This window comes from Poecilia reticulata, chromosome 8 (genome assembly GCF_904066995.2).
Source record: "Poecilia reticulata chromosome 8, P_reticulata-male-v2, whole genome shotgun sequence".
NCBI lineage: Eukaryota > Metazoa > Chordata > Actinopteri > Cyprinodontiformes > Poeciliidae > Poecilia > Poecilia reticulata.
The window spans coordinates 23,462,987-23,489,438 of record NC_088837.1 but is presented as its reverse complement, the minus strand read 5'-3'; the positions used below and the strand labels follow the sequence as shown (position 1 = coordinate 23,489,438).

General features: G+C 38.5%; 1 long non-coding RNA gene across 3 annotated transcripts in view; it reads left to right on the top strand.

Annotated features, from left to right (window-relative positions):
• The window catches only part of LOC103468967 (uncharacterized), a 39,342-nt gene that overhangs the window by 6,204 nt on the left and 6,686 nt on the right, over positions 1–26,452 (top strand). For 2 of the 3 annotated variants that reach the window (XR_534273.3, XR_014088738.1), the window contains exon 2: positions 15,112–15,312. This is a non-coding gene — a long non-coding RNA (uncharacterized LOC103468967). Of the gene's footprint in view, positions 1–15,111; positions 15,313–15,975; positions 16,178–26,452 lie in introns of those variants that run through there. The other variant, XR_534275.3, reaches the window with a different exon arrangement.

The following is a 26,452-nucleotide window of genomic DNA, read 5'->3' as shown; positions in this document are numbered from 1 at the left end:
AGTCCATCGACGTGAACTCTGGCGCGGTTCGGATGCAAACGTGAACGCCAAGCAAACCGGACACCGGTCCAAAAGCAGGACGTGGACTACAGCGCAGGGAATTCTGGGTAAATAAAACCAAAGCAAATGCACTAGCGTAGCGCTACCAGGTGAAACGGCTCGTGGTCTTTTACTAAAGACAAAAGAGAAATCCTTCAACTGCTAAAACCTGACGCCACTCCGCTTTTGTTTACATTTTCTGAATAAGGAAGTTGTGCTCCATGTCTTCTTTAGAGGTTTTTGTGTCGGTTCCTTCAGTGGTTCTTTGTGCAGCGCCCCCACTGGTGAGGAGGGGAACAGGTTTTTCAAAGGGTTTGAATTGTTTGAAAGACAAAAGCTGAAAATGTAACAAATATTGCGATTTTGTTCCCACTAACAGCTGTGAAAACACCCCAATTTATTCTGCTGAAAGATTTTGGCGGCAAAAATGTAAAAAAATTCTCCATCTAATATGATCTTAGAAAACTCAATGACAAAGAGAAAGAGACTAATAGATGCACATTGCTCACCATGTTGACATAATGGAGCAGCAGGGCGACACGCAGTGAACATCTTGAGGGACAGAGGGTCGAGTTTCCTTACGTAACTGAGCGTTCGCTTTGTTTCAGCAGAAAGTTAAACTCCATCCTGAGTGATTAAATATATACATTTCAACTTCTTCTTTCCTTACATTTTTCCTTCCACGGCTGCCAGACTCATGTATTTTTAAAGTGGTCTGGATCAATAGTTCTTCAGAATTTGGCTGCTTTTAATCTTATTACCCAACCAATTGTTGTGCCTGATCGTGACAGCATGTTGTGCTTTCAGCTGGGAAAAAAGTGAACAAACTGAGCAATGTCCAGGAGGTACGGATAATTTACAACAATAAAAAGAAACTAATGACTAATTAAAGGAAAATCAATTAAAATGTCAAGTTCAACGCTGTTTGGAAGGTGAGCTTGACACCTTAAAAATGAAGAAAACATTGATAGTCTGTGGCCGTGCTTCCAATGTTTTTTGTGCTCATTTTGAAGTATTGAATTTGAAAAGGTTGTATACTAAAAAGGACATAAGTTGTGATGAAGGAGGGAGCTTTTTGCTGGTTCTGTGCCTTACCAGAGGTACGAAACGTTGAACCAGGAGAACTCTCCATTTTTCTGAGATGTGTGATCCGTGCTAGTTTGCAACCTTTTGCTTATTGTGTATTGCAGTCATGCGCAGCGTCAACATAAGACAAAGTTACATTTCGCTCCAAACCAGTAGGTGGAAACGCGCATAATCTTCTTTTTTCTTCTTTTGCAACGTTTTTTAGAAGCTTGCTCAAAATTCGCATGACAATTGGATGGGAACGTAGCTACTGATCAGGCCTGTCAAAATACATTTTACTGGATAATAAATTGTCCCAGTTATCGCAATAAACGGTAACATTGGTTTGAGATTTCAAGTGATATATTGATAATGGCATAATAATGCCATTCAAAGAACAATAAACTTTAATTTAGTAAAAAACACTAAACACTGGAACTGGAAGACATTTTAAAAACTACTTAAGCCAAAAGCAGCTTCCACAGCATTAGAAAGGTTGGAGGGTTTTAGTGAGCTCTAATTAACTCTTCAACACCCAGAAGAGGAAATAAAGTGCATATAAAAGTTTGTTATGTTCAAACTTTTATTTTCTCAATGGAAAATAAAAAAATGTAAGAGTCCATTTCCATTAAACTCACTAACAAAGGTGTTTAGTTTTCCCCCACGACTAGAGAAATAAAACCATGACTGTCGTCTCGTGTTAGGAGAGAAAAAAGGCTCCAGTGGACTTGGCATTTCCAGGGGGAGCAAATCTGAGTTTATTCTGTGTGGTTAATTATAATTATGTGGCTCCATCACCGGGCTGGTTGCACTGATGGCAAATCAGGCCTCAGGGGTGGGAGAAGCTCACTGCCTCTGCAGCCCTGCAGCGAGGGATGATTGATAAACGAGAGTAAACAGTGACCTCTGCTAGTTGTCACAGCGGAGCAGAAAACGAGTCTGAGACGAACGACAGAGGAGAGGAGGGGAGAGGAGAGGAGGAGGAAAAGAAAGAGGAGAGGAGGGGAGAGGAAAGGAGAGGAGGAAAGAGGAGGAGGAAAAGAAAGAGGAGAGGAGGGGAGAGGAGAGGAGAGGAGGAGGGGAGGAGAACAGGAGGAGAGAGGAGGGGAGAGGAAAGGAGAGGAGGAAAGAGGAGGAGGAAAAGAAAGAGGAGAGGAGGGGAGGGGAGGAGGAGAGGAGGAACAACAGAGGAAAGGGGAGGAGGAAAAGAAAGAGGAGAGGAGAGGAGGATGGGAGAAGAGGAGAACAGGAGGAGAGAGGAGGGGAGAGGAAAGGAGAGGAGGAAAGAGGAGGAGGAAAAGAGGAGGAACGACAGAGGAAATGGGAGGAGGAAAGAAAGAGGAGAGGAGGGGAGAGGAGAGGAGGAGGGGAGAAGAGGAGAACAGGAGGGGAGAGGAAAGGAGAGGAGGAAAGAGGAGAGGAGGAATGACAGAGGAAAGGGGAGGAGGAAAGGAAAGAGGAGAGGAGGGGAGAGGAAAGGAGAGGAGGAAAGAGGAGGAGGAAAAGAAAGAGGAGAGGAGGGGAGAGGAGAGGAGAGGAGGAGGGGAGGAGAGCAGGAGGAGAGAGGAGGAGGACCGGAGGAGAGAGGAGAGGGGAGAGGAGGAACGACAGAGGAAAGGTGAGGAGAGGAGGGAAGGATAATAGGAGAGGAAGGGAGGAGAGGGGAGAAGAAATGAAAGGAGAGGAGAGGAAGAAAGAGGAGGGGAGGAAAGGACAAGAGGAGAGGAGAGGAGAGTAGGGGAGAGGAGACGAAAGGAGAGGAGGAGAGTTAAACAAATAGGATTGTTGAGGGGGAGAAACTAAAAGCTCCGCCGGCGGCAACAGCCACTTGTCAAACCAGAAACCAACAAAATTGTAGTAAATCTCTTTTTTTATGTGGGACAATCCTTTTTAATGCACACAAGACAGATTGAGGTCTTCATTTCACACATGGACTCTAATGTACTTATTGCACTTAAGACATGAACGTTTATGAGGGAAAAAAGTAGAACAAGAGACGCTGGAGGACAGAAGAGCCACGCAGAGAGAGATTAAGAGACTAAAACTATTGGTGTCAACGCAATAATCAGTCCACATTCAAACATGGCTGCAGTTTAAATAAAGTCCCAAACAGGAAGTTAATGGAAGCAGGAGGAATGCTGCCACAGGGAGCACTTTGTGCCAACATGGCCGAATGTTTAATGCACTGACCGAAAAACATCAGAGCTCAGAGTTTCTGTTCCTTCTTTAACCCACCACACCGGCCTTTTCCAACGAGATCAATAGCTTTTTTAAATAATCACCAACTAGATATTAGTTACTAAACTACTTTATTACAATGGCTTTATCAAAAAAGATGGAGTAATTAACCAGATTAATCATTTATTTAAATAATCAGTGAATTTAGTATTTTCTTTACCCAAAACTCCTCAAGTGACGTAGCTTCAGCTTCACTTGGTTCAAATTCACTAACAGTGATACATTATTGATATAGGCAATAAAATCTTTATTTTCTTATGTAAAAAAATGAAATTGTTAAATTACATCTTCTAGTGTATTTTTAATATCGTTTAAAAAAGGTTTAAGTGGTTAAATTAAAAATGTGGCAATTTTTATCTGATTAATGGTTAGAATAATCAAATATTAAAATAATTGTTAGTTGCAGTTGAAATCAGAAATTTAACAATACATTAAATTTATTTGGAACAAATTAGAATTTTTTAAGTTTTTTTTTCAGTGTACATGTCAAACAAAAACCTTAATTTTTTTGGTTGGAGGTTTAATACGATAAATTTATCGTCATGATAAGAATTCTGATTGATCTTTCTTTCACAATAATTTTCAAATAAAGATGTTTAAAATCTCTCAAAACTGTTATTAGTTTTATGATTTTCTCCATTATTTGTCCAATAAAAGTATCGATAAATTTGAAATTATGATTAAATTGAGTTACTGTGACCAGTTCAGTTATATAAATCATACTTTTTATGTGCCTGAAGAAGTTCATTAAACGTTTTTTTTTTTCTAGAACAGTGTTTGTGGCTGTGATTTCCAGTCATAGTTACCTAAAAACAAACTAATATTTCTTATCGTCACTTTAGTACTGTGATAAAACGTGGAATCCAGATGTCATTGTAGAGAATTACCTCTGATTTTCTGAAAAGACGTGCTTCACAGACATATTATTTGCCGTTTTTCAGTCGTCAACATAAAAGGGAACCGAGTCAGTTTTAAAAAGCAGCAGCTGTGGATTTCTAGACGGAGCTGCAGCTTTTTCCCACAGCATTAAATCACTTCTGCCGTCGTCTGAGTTGGTTTTCTGCTGATTTAGACGTCATGGTGAGCCAACCATCTAAATCCGAGGAGGTTCGAATCGTCCGTCTCATTTCATGTTTTGAGTGGCTCTGACACGGAACCAGCGGTCATTGTGGACCGACTCTGATCTGCCCGGGCTGCTGTGTTTTAGCGTCGGTCCTGCAGCTCTGTGCGCCTCAGATCTCCTCTTTTCCATCAATCCTTTTATCTACCTCACATTTCTGGGCTGTGACAGCACAAAGACCAACCATTCAGATATTCTGCATAGAAATCCAAGTGCATCTATTGGAGCTTACTGCAGGCAAAAACTGATCAATTTTTTAAAAGATTTTTATAACCTGAAGCCTTGCAGGTGGAGCTCCCCCTGGTTAAACCTCCAAGATTCCCTCATTTGGAGTCAGTCTACATTTTTAAAGCCGTCTGTTGAATAGATCTTCACTTTACTGCTATAAAAGCTGACTTGACTCATTTATGCAAAAATTCACTTGTTCTATCAGCAGATAAATTAACTTAAAAATGTCTTGTATGTGGCTGCACAGTGGCGCAGTTGGTACAGCTGTTACCTTGCAGCAAGAAGGTTCTGGGTTCGATTCCCGGCCCCAGTCTTTCTGCATGGAGTTTGCATGTTCTCCCTGTGCATGGTGGGTTTTCTCCAGGTACTCCGGTTTCCTCCCACAGTCCAAAAACATGACTGTCAGGTTAATTGGCCTCTCCAAATTGCCCCTAGGTGTGAGTGTGTGTGCATGGTTGTGTGTCCTGTGTGTCTCTGTGTTGCCCTGTGACAGACTGGCGACCTGTCCAGGGTGACCCCGCCTCTCGCCCGAAACGTTAGCTGGAGAGGAACCAGCAACCCTCCTGACCCCACTGAGGGACAAAGGTGTAAAGAAAATGGATGGATGGATGGATGTCTTGTACATGAAATAATCTTCCATTGGAACAAATACTTTTTCCATCAATATTAAGGAATTACTGACTTAAAACAGATCTTTATATTTTTGCTAAAAAGTTACTCCTAAGTTAGTTTTGTCTTATTTCAAGTAAACTTAAATATTTGCACTAAAATCTAGACCAAAATAGTTTGTGTTTTTGCAGTGTTTAATACATTCTTATACTTACATCTGGGTTTCTATTGCTTCTAAAAATCAGCCCAAACGTTTTTAAAAAATAACCTCCTGTTTAAGGCAATAATTTGAGTTTTGGTGTCCCAGCCGTTACCTAGCAATCCCAGCAGAGTTCCGTCCGTTACCTAGCAACCCAAGTTGAATTCCAGCTGGTTTTACCCCTGTACAATGGCTGCTGTAAGAGGCAAGAGTTTTGCTGTTGACTCACCAGCCAGGAACCACTTGCTGCTGTCTTGTTGGTTGTGCAGGAAGCTCCACTTCTGCTTTTCTACAAGACTACAAGTAAGGACAGAGCCAACTGTACATTTTGTAGATGCTTGGATTCCTCAGTGTTTGCAGCATCAGTTTGTCTCTTCTGCTGTCATCTGTTGGGGCGGCAGCATCAGAGCCAGAGACCTAAAACGGCCCAATAACCTGATAAAGATGGCTGGTTCTGTTCAGGTTCTGAAGAGTTTTACATGAAATCAAGAAAATTATGGACAAGCCTGACCATCCTCTTCGTGAGCCTGTCTTTAGTCAGAAGCTTCTTCAAATTTGCTGTAATACAGACTGCTACAGGAGATCTGAGGTACAACACAATTTAATTTCCCTTTGGGATCAATAAACTATTTCTGAATTGAACTGAAATTGACTTTTCAAAGATGTACGGTTGTATAATTGCGTATCTGTTCGCGATTTTAACGTAGAGTGTAAACGTTGGGGGGCGTGGCCAGCAGCAGCTTATTTGGATTTAAAGTGACAGAGACCTAAAATAGCTCATTGTGAAAGAGTTCAAAATAGACAACTGACCAGACTAAAATCTTATCACCCAAGGATGATTTTATGCAAAAAATGTAATGAACGTGTTTTGCGTAGACCATAAATAATAATTTATTCAAGGAAGCATAGCAGGCTACCTTTAGATTTTATATAATTTTAGCAGGTTTAGAAATAACGGAGGTTCAACATGTTTGGCAGTCCGTCTCTGCCTGCCGACTGTAAACCCTTCACCCCGCGGCTGTGAATCAGCCATGTTGTTACGGTGGAGAACAGCATCAGCCTGACCAGGAGAAGACGAGGCTCGTTTCTCTCTGCTGTAGTTGGAGGCAAGAAGGAAGACTCCGTTCTCTTCGTGGTGTCTTTGCTGAAAGGAACAGGCAGTTAGCCACAGGTTGCTAAGTTTATGTTCTCACCAGCACGAGCAGGAGAGACCAGATTTACAGGGCGGTGGCAAACAGTGTCACAGCACTTTCTATTCCTGCTTTTCTGTCACTCTCCACGCTGCACTGCTGCATGCGTGTTGAGACGTGTGCATCGGAGAAAAAGACATTTTCAGGCTTCAACACGAAATGTTTGAGAAAATCAAAATCAAGTCCTGCAGCCGATATTAAAAACTGCCTAGCATTAAATCTACCCTTATTCAGCGTTATTTGCATAAAGCCAAAACAAAAGGCGTGCAATCGCAGGCGACCTTGTGAGGTGATGACCTTACAAGCAACCAGTCACCTGTTGGTGACAGAAACATGAAAACAACTTCCTGTAGTGTAGGAGAAAACTGCCAGGAGGGCGGCCATCTGCCTGGACCGGTTGGGTTCAGGGGACAAGAAACTGGAGAGATACTTGGGATGTTGACATGGATAAGCTTTTAAATTATCCATGTGAACATGGATGATTTAGTACTTTTAATCCTGGAAATATTTTCTTGGTGGTAGAAGACTGACTTTGTAATCGTCTTTATGCGTCTCTGAAGGTTCAGGTCCGAGTCAATCACTGTAAAAACTGAAGCTGTGTTTTTACAGCTTCCTCCTTTGGTCTAAAAATAATTACTTTGGGTTTGTTTTCATTCAGCTGAAGGAGGTTAAGATGAAATGAGATTATAGCATGTCTTAGTTACAAAATGTTTGCACATTTGGCAAAAACATGGCTGCTAAATAGACAGATTTAGACTTTATTGATGAAAGCAAATACATTGTTTTATGTACTGTTGGTTTCCAGTTTGGTTTGCTTGGTTTTTACTGAGATCTGAATAATAACTTAACAAACATGTATTAAATTAAATACCAAACTGGCTTTCACCAATTCATAATCTGTTAAATAAGGGTGAAAATTAGCATTTCTTGCTATACCCTGTCTGGCTAACAGGTTAATGAAATGTTTAACATCGTCTCTGTGTGGATAAAATAAACAGGTTAAACAGCATTTGTTGTATGGATCTGATTTAGACTTTAAAGTTACAAAGTGACCCTGTAATATAAATCTGTGCATCATCTGCATAACGTGACAATTTATCTTGTTTGTTATAATCTGAGCTAGTGCTAGGATGTAGATATTACATTTTCATGTTTGTAGATACTTTTATTTCCAAACTCTTGCAATTAAACTGTGGTGTAATTTTGGTTGTTTTGACTCCATATCTTTTTAGCTTGTAATTGTCTATTTTTTTCGTTTTTGAAGAACTTCCAACTTGATAGAAATTAAGAAATGATTCACTTAATGCAAGCTCATATTTCTTGCTGAAAAGTTACTTTCAGTTTTGCATTATTTCAAGTGTTCGAAGACATTTGCACTGGACAAAACTACTTGGTAGGATTTTGTGGTTTTGCAGTGTTTTTCCATCTTTGTGAGACAGGAAGTTCCCCACTTTAAGCAAAGCTGAAATGTCATCATCCTGCAGCCCAGTGGTTTATTATCTGAGGTGCTTACAGCTTTAATTTCAGCCGTCACGTTTAAGCTGCCGCTCCGACTCCCGAGCAACAATCTTTGTTTCACTTCTTGCATTTGGCTCCATTGTTCAGAAAATAAATGCCTGACTTCTTTTGTGGAGACGAAAACGCGAAGTCACAGCAGAAGGAGACGAGCTGCTTATGTTTGCAGCCGGTGATTCTACCGGAGACAAAATATTTTCACTAATATAATTAGAGCTTATTGCGAAAGCATCCGTGGCGTTCAGCAGTAAGCAGCAGCTCAGAGGCCATTTCATTTATGAAACTGCCTTTAATTATTTACCATTACAGGGGTTTCTTCTCCTCCTTTTCCTGGGAGTGGAACTGCTGCCCGTTTCGGTGTAAATTAAGCTTCACACATAACGTCGTGAGTTGACTTCTTCATGTATTTCCCTCCAAAAGTCGCCTCTGATCATCATCAGACTCATCATGAATGTTTGTTTCCATAACAACTCTCTCATAGGATTGATCGCCCACTTCTCCTACATCTCTCTCTCTCTCCCTTTTTCTTCTGTTGCTTTTCATTTTCTTTGCCATGACGCCCACGCGACTATCAGCGGATGGCTTCACACACTTTAACTTCCCGGCAGAGAATCCCAACCGGATCTCTCCGCTTTTCTTGTCTTTTCCTTTTCCGTTTGTTGTGATTGCCACGGTAACGGGGCCTCCGGCCGAGGATCCCTCCAGCTAAAGATCAGTAAGGTCAATTCAGTCACGCTCACTGGATTTTTTCCAATCACGCTGCCCTTTGCTTGGAGCAGTTTGCACTGGTGCAACATGGAGAGCCTCCAAAGGTCAAGCTCTGGGGTCGCAGGGCGCGAGAGCGAATGAGTGCAAGATCATCAGAGTCCAGCTGCTTGGTCAGCAATCGGGATGAAGTCAGATTAAAGGGCTTTTATTGATATAGTGTGGATGAATATTTAGCTAGCATGCATGTTGTTTGACTGGGAAAAAGCTACAGAACAATCCAATTATTGCTGGAAATAGCTGCTAAACACCTATAACCAAGAAAGAATAGTCAAGTATCGATAATGAATGGGAGTTTTCAGCCCTGATTGTTCGTTAGATTCGGTTTGATTTGGGACCAAAGTTGCAACATTTGTTGCATTTTGGACTGCCGTGGCTTTCTTTCACACTGAACTGAGTAAAATGAACCAAACCTTTTGAGAAACCTGTTCCCCTCCTCGCCTGTGGGGGCGCTGCACCAATAACCACTGAAGGAAACAAGATGAAAACCTCTGACGAAGACGATGAGCACAACTTCCTTCTTCATGAAATGTAAACAAAATTGGAGGGCGTCAGACTTTAGTGGTTGTAGGATTTCTTTTTTGTCGTTGGTAAAAGATTCCGGATTATTTCTCCCCCTAAAGCTAGTCACTCATGTTTGTTTTGGTTGTATTTACCCAGAATGCCCTGTGCTGTAATCTACTTCCTGCTTTTGGAGAGGTCTCTTTGTAAATATTCAGCTAAAAAAACAATTTTGAAATTATGGTGTTTCCACTAAATAAGGAATATGATTAAAATCACACATGAATAAATTTGTTCAGCCAATAGGTAATTAAAAACATGCCGTGCCAACATCCTCCAACTACTTCCTGTCATCATCATCTTTGTGGTTTCTGCCAGCAGCAACATCCTTGGTGATGGAAAAAAAAAGTTTTTCCATTGCAGTTTTGTAAAATAAACCAATTTGAATAAAACCAAGAAAAAATAATCTTATCCTAGCGCCAAAACTTTTCCAAATTTGATGATTTTCAAAATGCTAACTTGTGCAGTTATACAGCCAATGGAAACACATATACCTGTCTTTATAGGACTGTAGTATTAAGCAGCACAACCACACATCCCCACATTTGGCATGATTATATTTAAATATATCCATTATTATATTCATTTAAAGACAGAATCGTTCCTTGCTCGGGGAAGCGCCTCTCTTCTGGGAAATGTCGATTTATGTACAGGGTTTAAAGGTCATAGACCCAGAACACAGAAATGGACTCATAATGAACTAATTCCAGACCAACTGAAGCAAAATAATGAGAATGTATGCAGTCAGCCATTATTTCTAATAGGATTAATTCATTGAAGATCGTTTCTGGATGCTTACCTCAACCTTTTTGAAACAACTCTTAGATGCTCAGCTGCATTCAGGTGTTTGTTTATTCTACATTTTCAACTTTATTTAGAGTCCATCAACAAAGCCCATAAATCCCTGCTGCAGCAACGAGCCTCCATGCTTCTCTAAATCTGTTGGGGAAGAAGCAGCGTTCATCCTTGACAGGCTGCCAGTCCATCACACTAACACACAGAGACAGACAGCGGGACGGAACCAGGAGTCGTCTGGCTGCAAGGTGACAGGGCTAACCAGTTCACCAGCGCCGCTCCTTTACCCTGATGAACAAGATTCCTTTACCACATCAAACAGAAACTGACTCAACACAAGAGCTCAGGGATTTATCACTTTCCTCCGAACTTGATGGGATGTTATGAGGATTATTTTTCAATCTGCGGATCTGCATTTTCATTTTCTATGTTCCGCTGTAGCTGAAAGGTGTCCTACTTAGTCCAGAGCAGAAAAGACAACTCTGGGAAAATGATGGATGAAAGCCGCTGCCAGGTGTCATATTTCTAAAAGCTAAAAGTTTGAACCATCTCCACGTTTTCTACTGGCACGTCTTTCATTGATGATGCTGTATTAGGGCCATTGTAGATAAGAAAAAGTGAACATTTCTGCCAAAAAAACTCAAATTGTCAGATTAATCTTTGAAATGTTGTAGAAAAAAATCTTCAAAAAAAAGCTCCATAAGTCAAAAATTTGTCCTAAAAAATTATCACTTTGAGATTTATCTCATAAATTTGAGAGAAAAAAAAACTTAAAATGTTTGAAAAGTCAAAGATTTGCAAGAAAAATCTAAAATTTTGAGCTTACTCTCAGAAATGTTCCAGAAAAAAACTTGACATTTTCAGAGCTTGAAAAGTCAAACATTTTCTAAAACAAATCAGAAATTTTTTGATATTTGAAATTTTCTAGAAAACTTGGAAGTTTCTGAAATTGAAAAGTTGAAAATTTGCCAATAAAAATTCAAATTCTAAGCTTAATCTTAAACATTAAAAAAAAAAACCTCAAAAACCCAAATCTTTGACTTTTGGAAAATCGCCGACGTCTCTTCTGATGTCTGATGATGAACATTCCTGCCGTGGATGAAATATTAACATCTACTGTAATTGTTTACATGATTTTTAATGACTTATCTCGTGAAGAAACATATTCATGTGTGATTTTTATTCCTTTTCTTATTTAATTCAAACACCACAATTGTAACATTGTGTGTGGTTTTTTTTTACATCAGCAGAACATCGAAAAAGTTTTGCTCTCATTTGAAATGGAAAGGCAGCAAAAACTGATCCAGAAAGTAGAATTACATATGAATTTACAAACCTTTTTCTTTAAACTTTCAGCATCTCTGGTTGGCCTGACAACCTGTTACCGCGGCAATGGACCGAAACTATTGCACAGGACTGTATCATAGCTCCCGTCAAACGTGTGCGTCGGCTCCCTTTCTTTGGATTTACGTCGACCGTCGAGCTTTCATGCTCCTGTAAATCACCTGAACTGTACAACACTTTCCTCCACTTAATCTAATTAACGATTGGAGTGGCAGAAACCCTGGAAGGAGCCGAGCGCCGCATGCATGAATCTCTTCTGGCTGGACGTTTCCCGTCTCCGTTATAGATATGCGAGTTTGTGCATTTGGGAGCAAAAAGGTCCGACTCACTGAATGTTGTTGCAGCTGATAGTAGCAGGATTCAGAGAGACACCCGGGTTTTTTTCATTACCGTTTTATAACCTACTCTGTCGCGTTTCATCCCATCCTGTCCCTCGGCGCTGCAGGAACCAGGAAGCCGGCTAATTAATCTAATAATTTAGAGACTCTCTCTTGATTGAAAAATAATTTCTTGGAATTACTACAATAATTACTTGGCAGTATCGCCCTGTTTGTGTGTCGGTGTGAGTTTTCCCGTCTCGCTCTTTCCAATCTTGAGTCTGCGTCCCCAGAGGACAGCAGCCGGCCCAGACTAATTTTTTTTGTCCAGCAGTGACACGCTTTGGTCTATATTTCATGTCACTTTGACTAAACTGCCCCACCGTTGAGATGTCCACATTAAAGCTTGATGCACTCTTCTTGTATGGATTCGGCTGCCATGCCAGCAGAGCACTTTGCCTTGAGAGAGAAATTAAACCCCCGAGGTTGTTCTAAGATAGATTAAATGGGGAAAGGAGGCGAGAGAGAGAGCGAGAGAGAGAGCTCGACTCATGGGAGGAGCGCTACCCAAATATAGAGAAACCTGCCAAATGCCAACAGGGCGTGGGCGAAGAGGCTGGCCTCTGCTGCTGTGCATGTCAGTACATGTGGGTGTGAGCTTGAATATGTTATGAGGGGTTTCTTTTGTAGAGGAAAAAAAAAAATTCACACGCATGCGCGAGTCTTTCTGCACGTGTTGATCACATGCAAAACTTTAAAAAAATAAACACACCCCTTCTTCAGTTCTAATAACAGTTAATGACAGACCCACTTCTCGCCCAGTAGGAAGGTGAAATGACATTTTTAATGCTCTCCAGTCATTTTTTTCTTTATTTTGCCGAGTTTCTGTGCTGCGTTTGGCGTAGCTAGCTAATCATAGCATCCTGACTGACAGATTGGAAAATGGCCAGGATTGTCCAGGACTGGATTAAACCGGATCAGATCTTCTTTGACAGAACTGGGTGACTTTTTGTCATTTTGAAGATAAAGATCTGAATCAAGAATCATATTAGGGGTTCCTCAAGGCACCGTACTCGGGCCATTTTTATTCAACATTTGTATAATTTAATTGGTTTAGATTACGGAGCACAACAACGTCTCTCAGAATATCTACACGCATAACACACAACTTTATATTTCTGTGACACCTATTGTTGGGACATTTATCATATTGTTTATCATCACAATAAATTCCAATCAATTATGCTTAAAACTCCCTGAAACTCTCCTTACAGTCACGATTAATAGTTCCTACTTTCTCCAGTGTTTCGTCAATGAAAGCATAAAAAAATACCAATAAATTTGAAAATAAAGTTTTTTATGGCAGGTGTCCTAAAGAAGCACATTAAAAATGAGTATATTACCCGATGCAACATGAATCATATGTGGGGTTCCTCTAGGCGACGTTCTAGGTCCACTTTTATTCAAAGTTTATATAATTTCACAGGTTTAGATTATGAAGCTCTCTTAATATGTCTACACAAAGGAGACCATTTTACATTTCTGTCACCTAAAGGTGAGAATATTTATCGTATCGTACATCATTTATCGTGATAAACATCTTAAAGAGTTTTATTGTTGTCACAATGATGCTTCAAACTCCCTGAAACTCTCCTTACAGTCACGATTAATAGTTACCATTTTCTCCAGTGTTTCGTTAATAAAAGCATCAACAATTTGAACATACAGTTTAGTGACACCAATCACATTTCTTTATGATGGATGTCCAAAAAAAGCACATTACAAATGAGTTTGTTTGGACGTTAAAAATCGGAATCATCAGGGATCATATCAGGGGTTCCTCAAGGCGCGACTCTAGGGCCGCTTTTATTCAACATTTATATAATTTAACTGGCTTAGATTATGAAGCACCACTACGTCTCTCAGAATATCTACACCCATAGCACAGCTTTATATTCCTGTGACACCTGGGGCTGGACATTTATCGTATCGTTTATTAGTTATTTCAGCAAACCACACTAGCTGAAAATGTGACAAATGTTGCAATTTTGGTCCCCAGTCAAAGTCAGGTGTGAAAACATCCTTAAAGTGAGACATGTTATGTTTATTATTAATCATCTGTTGAGCTTTTCTGTTCATCCGAGTTTAGAATAAAATAAATAACCTGTTAAGGCTTTTTTTCATTTTTTTGTGTCGGCTGTTTTCATGTTGCGACTTCAAGAAAGCAGCTGAAGGAAAAATGAAGCAGTAAACAAAAACTTTACACGGAAGAGCGGATGAAAGGACCTAGAAATGGGAATTGTTTCAAAAATCAGAGCAGAGAGAAAAGGTTTGTTTGTTGCATCTCATGTTTGGTTACTCAAGCTAATGAGCGGCAATTAGACGGCTGCCAATTAACTCTGCCCATCAGACTGAGACGGAGGTAAACGAAAGCAGAGACGTGAGGGAAGAAGTTGGAGGTTGTGGGGAACGAGGGAATAGTTAAACGACCCGGGAATCACAGGCGGCGTTTTCTTCAAGGGATGTTCATGCGTGCATTTGCATGCAAATGAGGCGGGTGTGCATACAGATGGGGCTGTGTGCGTGTATCCGTGTTCCAGCAGAGGGAGCTGTGTAGACCCATGTCGCCGTTAGTGCTCTACATGACCATCTGGCTCTCACCGGCAGGCTGAACCTAAAGTTAACCCCCTCACTGCCGGAGTCTGCTCCACCTATGTGGGATAAAAATAGACCAGAATGTCTGAGGAAGCATTCGGACAGATATTTACCGGCTTTTTAGATGTTTTATGCAAGTTCCTGATCACTTACTGACCAATTATCGGGGATATGAATGGGTGCTGAGTGGCTCTGAATCTTTTCTGGCAGAATGTCTGCTGACAAGATTGTGTGTGCGCTTCAGGCAGCGGAGGCATGAAAGCAAATGGTTAATTTCTCATTCTGACTGCTGATGCAGTGTTCCAGCTGAACCCCTCAGAGAGCCTTTCACACACACACACACACACACACTGTAGCGTAGGGCGCTCGTCATTCTTCAGAGTAGCCCGCTGACCCCGCTTTAATTAGGCTAATTGAAATGGGAGAATAACCATTTTCTTGATTGCCGTTTCTTTTCTTTTTTCTGGACAGTTTAAAATGAAAAGCCTGCTTGCACAACCAGAAGCCCCTGAGATTTGGATGACATGATGACCCTGTTGCTCGGTGCGGAAGACTTTTGGCCGCTGCTCTCTGGATCTGGAGGCGTAATTCATGTCCGTCTGGCAGTCGTTTTGACCGCCATGCATTCGTCTTCTGACATATTCTGGCTTTGTCCACTGCGGTCCAGCTTAGGTAATACACAATTAGCCTGACGTCAACAAACGTGCTGAGAGTAAATGCTTTCAGATGAACGCTTTCATTATTTTCTTATTATTTCAATCAATACTTCCATCCATTTCTCAAGGTAGCGGTAAACTGTAGCGCCACTTCCAACATATTTTTACTCAAGTAAAAATTAGCCATCAGAGAAATTACTCAAGAGTAAAAAAGTATTTGGTAAAAAGGTCAACAAAGTACTGAGTAACTGTTCAGAATAATATTTAAAAATTACATCATCAGATGGACCAAAATAAAAAGTTATGTGGACATTTTGGCATTTTAAAATGTCAAATACATACAATGACCTTGGTGTAATTGTTTGGTTGTAAAGGTTTTGTGTAGGAATAGTTTGAAATACTTATTAATACAAAATCTTAAGCATTTTGATTGAACAAAGTTAATTTCTTTAGGGGTCATTCAGGTGAGCTTGTCATAAATGTGCAGGTAGAGCTTATTTTAGCTTAGCTTGACTTAGCTTAGCGGATTTTAGCTTAGCTTATTTTGTCTGATCTTATTTTACCTGGGAAATCCATAGGTAACCTTCATTTATCTTAATTTCTCACAAACCTATTTTTACTCAAGTAAATAATTCCATTAAAAAATTATTAAAAATGCCTTCCTGTCTTCTTTTCTCAGTGAACAAACTAGTGAATTATTGCCACCTGTTGGACTGGAGTAAAACTGCAGACCTAAACATGTTGGGGTTCATGACCCTAAAGCACCATCCGTTAAACTGGCTTCACTCCAGCAGCGCTGCTGTCATGAAACCTTATTGTTGAAGACTTATTGGTGATCCCTGGATTGGATGCTAAATAAATCTCTGCTCGGTGCTTCAGACTCCCTTCACCATTTCAGTTATTGCCTCTGCATTTCCAGGGAGACTTTCTCTCTCCAGAAGGTTCAGTCGTAAACAACTATCAGAATTTACCAGAGATTCTGATGACAAATTGGTGGCTGGTCTGCTTTTTCCTATCTGGAAATCAATGAGTCTGCCCGCTACTGGACTGCAGCTCTGACTGGGTCGCCCCCCAGAACCAAATGTGAAAGAAACAAGTTGGCTTGGATAAAAAAAAAAGTCCCAGGGCTGAAACGATTAATTGAATTAATCACGATTAATCGATTATTTAAGTAATTGTCAACTGATTTAGTAATTGATTAATTGTTAGCTGAGATATACAAACTCAAAAACGGGTAATTTTCTGAAAGAACATCACACTCTGAGCTTTAATTAAGCCAAAACTGTACAAAAATATATAAAAATGTTATTTAAGATGTAAAAAAAAACCAAACTTCTTTGTAAATATATTCTGCCCAGAATATAACTATCCTCAAGTGGCATAGGTTTAGCTTCCCCTAGGACAAACTGTGAAAAATAAAATCTATTGTTAGGCACATTTTGCATCCAGTTATTAATCAGTTAAGCCAAGAAACAGTGAAGAGAGCAGAATGGACGGAGCTTTTCACACTAAAGGAAAGTTTTCTTATTTAAAAATTAGTTCAAATGCTTATTTACTTTCTCTTATGCATTTATAAAATTGCATAAAATGACCTCAAGTGGTTAAACAAAAAATCTGCAGAATGTGCCAAATTTTTTCATTTGATTGATCAATTAATCGTCAAAATAAATAATTACTAAAATAATTATCTACAGCCCCACTTATTAGGCAACATCCTGCAATTTTAGATATGATTTTTTTAAAACTGCAGATGCATCCTTTGCTATATTTTAGGCAAGGAAATGTTTTTTTGTTTGAATTTATTAGAATAAATTCAAACAAGACTTTATTCTAATAAATGTAATAGAATGATTTGTTTATCTGCATCTTTTAATTAATTTCTAATATTGCATGAAAATGGCATAAATTAAAAATATGAAATTTAAAAAAAAAATCTGATTAATCAAATAATTGTCAGAATAACCGATTATTCACAAGAATAAACTAATTAATCGGCAGAATAAATGATTAATCGTTATAATAATTAACAGATTAATTGATAATTAAGCTAATTGCCATTTGCAGCGCTAAAAGATTTAAATATTCCTGTGCCCACAGTGAGAGGTCCGGCCTGAGAAAAGGTTTGCGTCTCCTGTCTGAAGGTTTCGTCGTCTTACCTTCAGCACAAACGCAGGCAGGCAGACCTTCAGAGGCAGCTGCTGCAGCAGCAGACACAGCTAATCACCCCGTCGTATAATTTTAAACATTTATTAAATGTCCACATTATCCACATATGAAGTCATTTGCCCCTGGGGATCTATGTGATTTCCTCATTAACTTCTCGAAATGTAATGAGTCACGGAACCGAGTTCTGTGGCTCTATTAATTATGACCCGTCGCGCAAGCTGCTCACCATGGCAACCCGGAGTTCTGCCCGTCACCACGCAAAAGACGAGGGTATGAAGAGGCTTTTTTTACATCATGCAGGCGGCGGAAACGTCTCTCCCCTCAGTCAGGCCTGCTGGAGCTGGTGGCGCTGATCTTTTAGCTCCCTCTGCTGAGGATTACCGGTAGATCCTCCTTCAGGAGCCGAGAAATGTGAACCCGCACTGCAAAAACACAACGTCTTGCTGAGTATGCTTCTAGCTTATTATACTTGCAATAAGACAAAACTAACATACAACTGACTTTTCAGAAAGCTACAGGAGCTTGTTTTAAGCCAATGACTATTTCACTTATAACAAGACATTCTTGTCATATTTTAAGTTAAATAATCTTCCAGTTGTTTTTAAAATCGACATTAAAGAATTACTCACTCAAACAAGCATCTATATCTTGCTGAAAAGTTACTTCTAAGTTAGATTTGTCTTATTTCAAGAACTAAGATTTGGATTGGAGACAAAAATACTTAATAAAATGTTGTGTTTTTGCAGTGCATTGCAGAAATACTGAATACTTATTCAGCTTTTTCACAAGTACTTCAAATACAAACGCAAAGTTACGATAGTCAAACAAAAGACAGTTTGTTTGAAAAAATAAACTGCAATAAACTTAATTTTGGTTCATTTTTAGAACCACATTTTGCTGCTTTCTTCACAATTCTTTAATTAGATTTAGGTTTGGACTTTGACTGGACCATTGGAACACATGGACATGCTCTAATCTAAGCTAATCAATTAAGTTTATTTATATAGCACAATTCAGCAACAAGGCAGTTCAAAAAGCTTCACATTATAAAAACGCAAAAAAAGTTATATAAAAAAAAAATCATACAGTCAACAATTAAGTTCTGATTAACTCTAAATATTCAGTTACACTGCAAAAACACAAAGTCTTACCAAGTATTTTTGGTCTAGTTTTCAGTGCAAATACTTCAGCAAACTTGAAATAAGACAAAAGTCACAAGTAAAGATGTAGGAGCTTGTTTTAAGTTAATTTCTTAATATTGATTTACAAAACTACTACATCCAGTGGGAGATTATTTCACTTACAGTAATTTCCCCCCTGCTTTATGGAGAGCCATTTCAGCCAAAATTAAATAAATAAATAAATGGGTGAAATAAATAAAAAATGAGTAAAATAAATCAAAAAATGAAGAAAATGAGTGAAATAAATAAATAATTTGTTAAATAAATAATTTAGCTTTTTCATTAACCCATTTTTTCATTTATTTATTTTTCATATTATCAATTTCCCTTTTTTCATTAATCTATTTTTCATTTACCCACTTTTCATTAATCTATTTTTCATTTAACCATTTTTTAATTTAGCTTTTTCATTAACCCCATTTTTCATTTCTTTATTTTTCACATTATCAATTTCCCAATTTCTCTTTTTCATTTATCTATTTTTTATTTATCCCTTTATCCATTTACCCATTTTTCATTAATTTATTTTTCAATTAACCACTTTTCAATTTCCCTTTTTTATTAACCCAATTTTTTAATTTATTTATTTTTCCGATTATCAATTTCTCTTTCTCTTTTTCATTAATCTATTTTTCATTAATCTATTTTTCATTTGTCCATTTTTTCATTTATCCCTTTATCTATTTACCCATTTTTCATTAATCTATTTTTTAATTTAAACATTTTGTGATTTCCTTTTTCCATTAACCCGATTTTCTATTTCCCAGTTTCATTAATCAATTTCTCATATATCCCTTTTTTATTTACCCAATTTTCTTTTATCTATTTTTCATTCAACATTTGTTTGAAAAATCTTTACTTTTCCCATTTTCCAATTCCCCTTATTTATTTAGTATTTCCTTATTTTCTTATTTATCACATTCTATTTCCCCGCAAAACTTAGGGAAAAAATAAATGCAAATGAGGAGAGGCACGTCATCAGGCTACAACTTCCCCAATTGGTTGGTTAGCGTCACTCCCATACTTTGCTTCAAGAAAGATGGCGACCTACTAACGGGTTATCAATAAGCTGAAGCTCATTAACTTCATTAGAAAATAGTGTTATTACTCCTGACTTTACTTCTCGTGTGGCCGCTCAGACAGAACGTGTTTCAGTTGGCGGCTCTCATGGACTCAGAGCTTCACCGTCGGGAGTTTTTATAGTTTGAACGAAGCGGCCGCTGAAGTTGGCTTACGATTGAAGGTTCGGGACACCTTCGTAGCTACCAGCTGTGATCCAACTATAAGGAGCAACTTTACTGTACATCGTAAGTGAACTGCAATATCCAGAGGCAGCTCTACGGAGCATCGACCTGAAAGAATGAGAGTGGAGAGCCTTGGAGATCTGCATCGGAGGCCATCTTTCAGACATGCACCGCTGCTGTCCGTCCAGGATCCTCCTGTTGCCCAGACGTTGCACGGTAAGCTACTAACGCTGATGTTTGTTTTCCAACTACAGTCATATTTAATCAATAGGGCTCAATTACGATCGCGGGAGTTTTTGAGTTGATCTCGGCAATAGGTGACAAACTGAACGTCTCCAGGATGTTGAGACCAGCACGTCCTCTGATCCAATACATCTTATTAAGGATAAAATCAACAAAACGTCTTCAAATTAATGGCCCAACAGGTTGATTAAAGACAGTAAAAAGATAGGAGTGGTTTCGAGTCGATGGCCTTGTTTTACCTTTGTAAACAGACAACCTGAATACAGTGACCTTTAGTGAGGGTACAGAATGGAGAATGGATAAAAGCTGAACTCCTGCTACAATCTTTGCGTCTCTTGGTTACTTACATCCCTGAGGTGTGCCAAGTGTGGCCCACATGCATATGCACTGTTGAAAATGAGAAGCTGACATTCACAAATGACATTGAAATAAATTCTAGTCCAACTTCTGGTTTGTTGCTATTCCTCTGGATCCTGTTGGAGGAAAAATATCCCAACTTCACAAGATGTGGCTGTAACCTAACTTCTGTCAGTCTGAAGTTTCTCATATTTAGGTCATCAAACCAAAGTTCAGATCTACCATAACTGGTTCCATCGCCACCAGGTCAAAAGTACAGCTTTTTGGCGCAGCACATTCATTAATGTTTCCATCATGTATGTTTTCAGATGCAGACCATCCTGCAGGCCTCTGGTCTCAGTGTTTCCCTTCAGACTCCCAGTGGGCTCACAGCTTCAGGATGACCAGAGACCTTCAGCTTTCTGGAGCAGGAACACTCGGCCACATGCACTGGTGACACATTCATTTTAAAAAATGTGGCTGTTCTTATACCATTGATATGCATTAACAGTCTGTATTTTACTGTTTTGAATAAACAAACTGATTATTATGAAATCTGTGTTCCTTCTAATATGTGAAGTTCTAATTTAATCAAATCTCATGTTTTCACGTCCCAGAGACAATAAAATGATCGTTTGTTTGTGGCTTAAAATAAAGGAAGCGATCTTAATAGAACAAAGCTACAAAAATAGAATACAGATTAAAAGTTTTGGATCCGTTTTATTTTTTGGTTTCATTACACTGAAGATTCTTCAACATGAAGCTAAACAGTGAGTGGAGGACCTTGTATGTATGACAACGTAGAAATTAACAAACATGACATATTGGGTTCTTAATAGCAACCCTAGCAGTTATTTTACACAGCTTGGTTTATTGAATAATGATTGTGTTCATTTACGGACGCCTTCAATTGGAAATCTGCAATCTGAAGTATCAATAAAATAGTTTAACCAGTCAGTCCTCAGGTCGTCTGCCCTGCATGTTTCAGGCCTCAGTAAATGTCTGATGGATGAGCAAATGCTATCGTTTGTATCAGGGGCTCTGGAACAAACACTTTAAAATGTCAATGTCCTGTATAACAGAGTGATATAGACACATGTTTTCATCTCACTGTCATTTCCACTCTATAGCTGAAGTTCATCACATTTCTGGATGTTCTGTGTTTCAGTTAAATTGAAGTTAGCAGGTTTTTAATCAGGCCACAACACCCTGTGTGTGTTGGGTTTAAGAAAAGAGGCTGCTCTGTTGAGCACCAGCATTCATTTTTCCTCTGATGTTTGGGTGAACTCTTCTCTGTGGAGGTCGGCCGTCTCTCTGCTTCTTCCTGAAGGAGACCCATCAGGAGTTCTGGTGCTGCTCACAGTGCAGACGGTTCTCCTCACTGTTCGTCGTGTCAGCCCTGGTCCCTCTCAGCCAGGATCTCCAGTCATTCTGTTCCTTCACCCTTGAATAAACATAACAGAATATGTTCTGGGTGTTATTTATGATTCATTTGTTAATTGAAACAATGTTTAGTATCAAAATAAGATTAATTTATTTCCTTAACAGTTCCTTCTCCTGTTCCCTCAGAAGGGCAGAGTTTAGGAGTGACTAATTACATTTACTTAAATATAGTTGAGTAACTTTTTGAAACTCAAATGAACTTTTAGGAATACTCTTACTATGCTGAACTTTTTACTTTTACTCAAGTCATTTTATTATGAAGCATCACTATTATTTAAACTAATTTTTCATTTTGTCTTTAAAATACCAAAATTTCCACTGAACTTAATATTTTGGGCCTTCTAATTGTGTATTTTTTTTAGATATGAAATAATTGATAACTTGATCAGTTACTCAGTACTGATCAACTTTTTACCAAATGCTTCTTTACTCTTGTTTAATTTCTTATTCAGCTATGATTTACTTTGAGTAAAAACATGTTGAAGTGCTGCTGTTATTCCTGGAGTATAAATTGTGGGTCCTCTGTCCACCTCTAAGGAACAGTAACCACATGTTGAGGCACACGTTGACCAAAAACAGGCAAACTAAGGTGGTCAAGTTATACATACAAAGAAATACTTAAATTAATAGTCATATTTACTTTATATGCATGTGGGCCACACTTGGCACACCTCAGGGATGTAAGTAACCAAGAGAGGCAAAGATTGTAGCAGGAGTTCAGCTTTTATCCATTCTCCATTCTGTACCCTCACTAAATGTCACTGTATTCAGGTTGTCTGTTTACAAAGGTAAAACAAGGCCATCGACTCGAAACCACTCCTATCTTTTTACTGTCTTTAATCAACCTGTTGGGCCATTAATTTGAACACGTTTTGTTGATTTTATCCTTAATAAGATGTATTGGATCAGAGGACGTGCTGGTCTCAACATCCTGGAGACGTTCAGTTTGTCACCTATTGCCGAGATCAACTCAAAACCTCCCGCGATCGTAATTGAGCCCTATTGATTAAATATGACTGTAGTTGGAAAACAAACATCAGCGTTAGTAGCTTACCGTGCAACGTCTGGGCAACAGGAGGATCCTGGACGGACAGCAGCGGTGCATGTCTGAAAGATGGACTCCGATGCAGATCTCCAAGGCTCTCCACTCTCATTCTTTCAGGTCGATGCTCCGTAGAGCTGCCTCTGGATATTGCAGTTCACTTACGATGTACAGTAAAGTTGCTCCTTATAGTTGGATCACAGCTGGTAGCTACGAAGGTGTCCCGAACCTTCAATCGTAAGCCAACTTCAGCGGCCGCTTCGTTCAAACTATAAAAACTCCCGACGGTGAAGCTCTGAGTCCATGAGAGCCGCCAACTGAAACACGTTCTGTCTGAGCGGCCACACGAGAAGTAAAGTCAGGAGTAATAACACTATTTTCTAATGAAGTTAATGAGCTTCAGCTTATTGATAACCCGTTAGTAGGTCGCCATCTTTCTTGAAGCAAAGTATGGGTGTGACGCTAACCAACCAATTGGGGAAGTTGTAGCCTGATGACGTGCCTCTCCTCATTTGCATTTATTTTTTCCCTAAGTTTTGCGGGGAAATAGAATGTGATAAATAAGAAAATAAGGAAATACTAAATAAATAAGGGGAATTGGAAAATGGGAAAAGTAAAGATTTTTCAAACAAATGTTGAATGAAAAATAGATAAAAGAAAATTGGGTAAATAAAAAAGGGATATATGAGAAATTGATTAATGAAACTGGGAAATAGAAAATCGGGTTAATGGAAAAAGGAAATCACAAAATGTTTAAATTAAAAAATAGATTAATGAAAAATGGGTAAATAGATAAAGGGATAAATGAAAAAATGGACAAATGAAAAATAGATTAATGAAAAATAGATTAATGAAAAAGAGAAATAGAGAAATTGATAATCGGAAAAATAAATAAATGAAAAAATTGGGTTAATAAAAAAGGGAAATTGAAAAGTGGTTAATTGAAAAATAAATTAATGAAAAATGGGTAAATGGATAAAGGGATAAATAAAAAATAGATAAATGAAAAAGAGAAATTGGGAAATTGATAATGTGAAAAATAAAGAAATGAAAAATGGGGTTAATGAAAAAGCTAAATTAAAAAATGGTTAAATGAAAAATAGATTAATGAAAAGTGGGTAAATGAAAAATAGATTAATGAAAAAAGGGAAATTGATAATATGAAAAATAAATAAATGAAAAAATGGGTTAATGAAAAAGCTAAATTATTTATTTAACAAATTATTTATTTATTTCACTCATTTTCTTCATTTTTTGATTTATTTTACTCATTTTTTATTTATTTCACCCATTTATTTATTTATTTAATTTTGGCTGAAATGGCTCTCCATAGAGAACCGCGGCAACTGAAAATGTAACAAATATTGCACTTTTGGCCCCCAATTGAACCGACTACCGACACGGTGAAAACACTTTAAAATCAGCTGCGTTGATTTAAAGTTAATAAATAGATTAAAAGTAAAGATAAAAACATTAAAAACATGGAAGACATCAAAAACCCGCACTGTAACCCTAATTTAGCCATAAGCATCTCTAAACAGGTGGGTTTTAAGTTGAGTTTTAAAGGCACTCAGTGTTTCAGCTGTTTTACAGTTTTCTGGAAGTTTGTTCCAAACCTGCACAACTAACAAGAATGCAGGAGGTTTCTGGGTGGTAAGTTAACAACAAACCAATGGTCTTTTCCAGCAGCCATTACGCAGCGGTTAAACCCGCTGACCAAAATTTGGACCTCTGCTTCGGTTGCTAGGTAACAAATCGTGAGGTTTTTGAAACTGCTCATTTTCCAGTTTTTCTGTTTTAGAAGCAGCTGAGACCTAAATAGACGTATAAAAATGTGCAGAATGTGAATTTTGCAAAATGGTTTCCCCTTTAAGTTTGTAAAAAATGTTTATTTCACATGTAGAAGCATATATCTACAGTGGATAGTTAATTCAGGTGGAATAAACAAGGTGCCTTTGAAGGAAATCACCATTTATCTTACTTCCAGCAAGCAGAGGGAGAACATTTCTGAGGGATGACGAACCAAATGTTGTCCCTCTGCAGTGAAGCGCGCTGCCAGCTCCTTCATGAAGACGTCTGGGTTTTATTTTTTTTGGCGTTTGTCCACAGATCAGGTTATTTCCATAGTGATCATCTTTAAAGAAGCGCTGCTTCGTTTTTTTTTTTTTTTTAAGAGAAGCGATTGCTCCTGATGCTCTGATGGATATCAAAGCAAAAACAGGCCAAGATGAGAAGAGACGAATAAGTCATGAGATTTTATTTGGCAGCCTCGGCGCTCGGCCACTTAGACACAAAGCCTGTAATTGGTGATGCAGAAAGCTGGTCTGAATCCAGCGCTCGGTCTCTTTTTTTCTCCAATACATTACTGAGAGCTGAAGGCGAGTTTTCTGCTTCGGCTGGTTAACAAGGAAACAAGAAAAATGCCAAGTGCATCCCCGATAGGAGCGCAGTCTGCAGTTACAATCATGACATTTGCTGTAAATAAACCACTTTTCAATGCAAACCGGCGACGCTCTCCGCTCATTAACTCTTCCTCACTCTGTTGTGGAGGCAGACTGTAAACACGCCATCACCAGGCTCCTGTTTGTCACCGGAAATAATGAGAGAAAGACATTGCATGCTAATAGCCGCGTTATATTCAATTAGATGCCACTTAGCTGCAGATATTTCATAGCTGATTTCATCGAGGTCAACATGTGGACGGACGCCCACTCTCCGACCAGAACCCCAATTGTGACGCACAACTTTACACAAGCTCTTAAAGCTATTCAGAAAAACTTTTCTTCAGAGTTGTACGACGGAGTATTAGGGCCATGAAAAAAAAAAGATTTAGAGAATAATTTTTAAAATTAAGAGAATAAAGTTGAAATAATGCAAAAAGTTATGTCACCAGATTAAAGTCTTTATTCTCTTAAATGGCGTTTAAACTAAAACTCTGAGGTGTGAGACGTTTAACTGAAGTTCTACAAGGGGTGTGGGTTTTAATGTTTTTATCTTTTTTTTTTCTTTAGAAAAAAAATCTGTTTATTCACTGTCACGTGCTGTTTTTATTTTAATTATGTAAAGCACTTTGAAATGCCTTGCTACTAAAAAGTGCAATACAAATAAAATTTGATTGATCGATTGTGCAGGAGGCCCCACTTCTGCTTTTCAAGATTTATGGTTGTATAATCGTGCATCCGTTTGCAGCCATTTTCAGGTGCCGGTGTAAAGGTTGAGTTGAGAAGGGCGTGGGCCTTATTTCATTTATAACATGGGGAAAATGTCTTGGTATACGTGAAATAATCCGTTAGGGGTGGTACTTTGTTTTTTTTTAACAATATTGAGGAATTATTGACAAGCTCCAATATTTTGCTGAAAAGCAAGAAAAGACTTTATTTTGGCCCAAAAAATAAACTTTTTTAAATTATGGATTTTCCAACAAAATCTTTTTACTCATTTTTGTTGTAAGGTTTATTTCACCTTGTAACATTTAATCATAAGGCTGGACAATAAATCAAT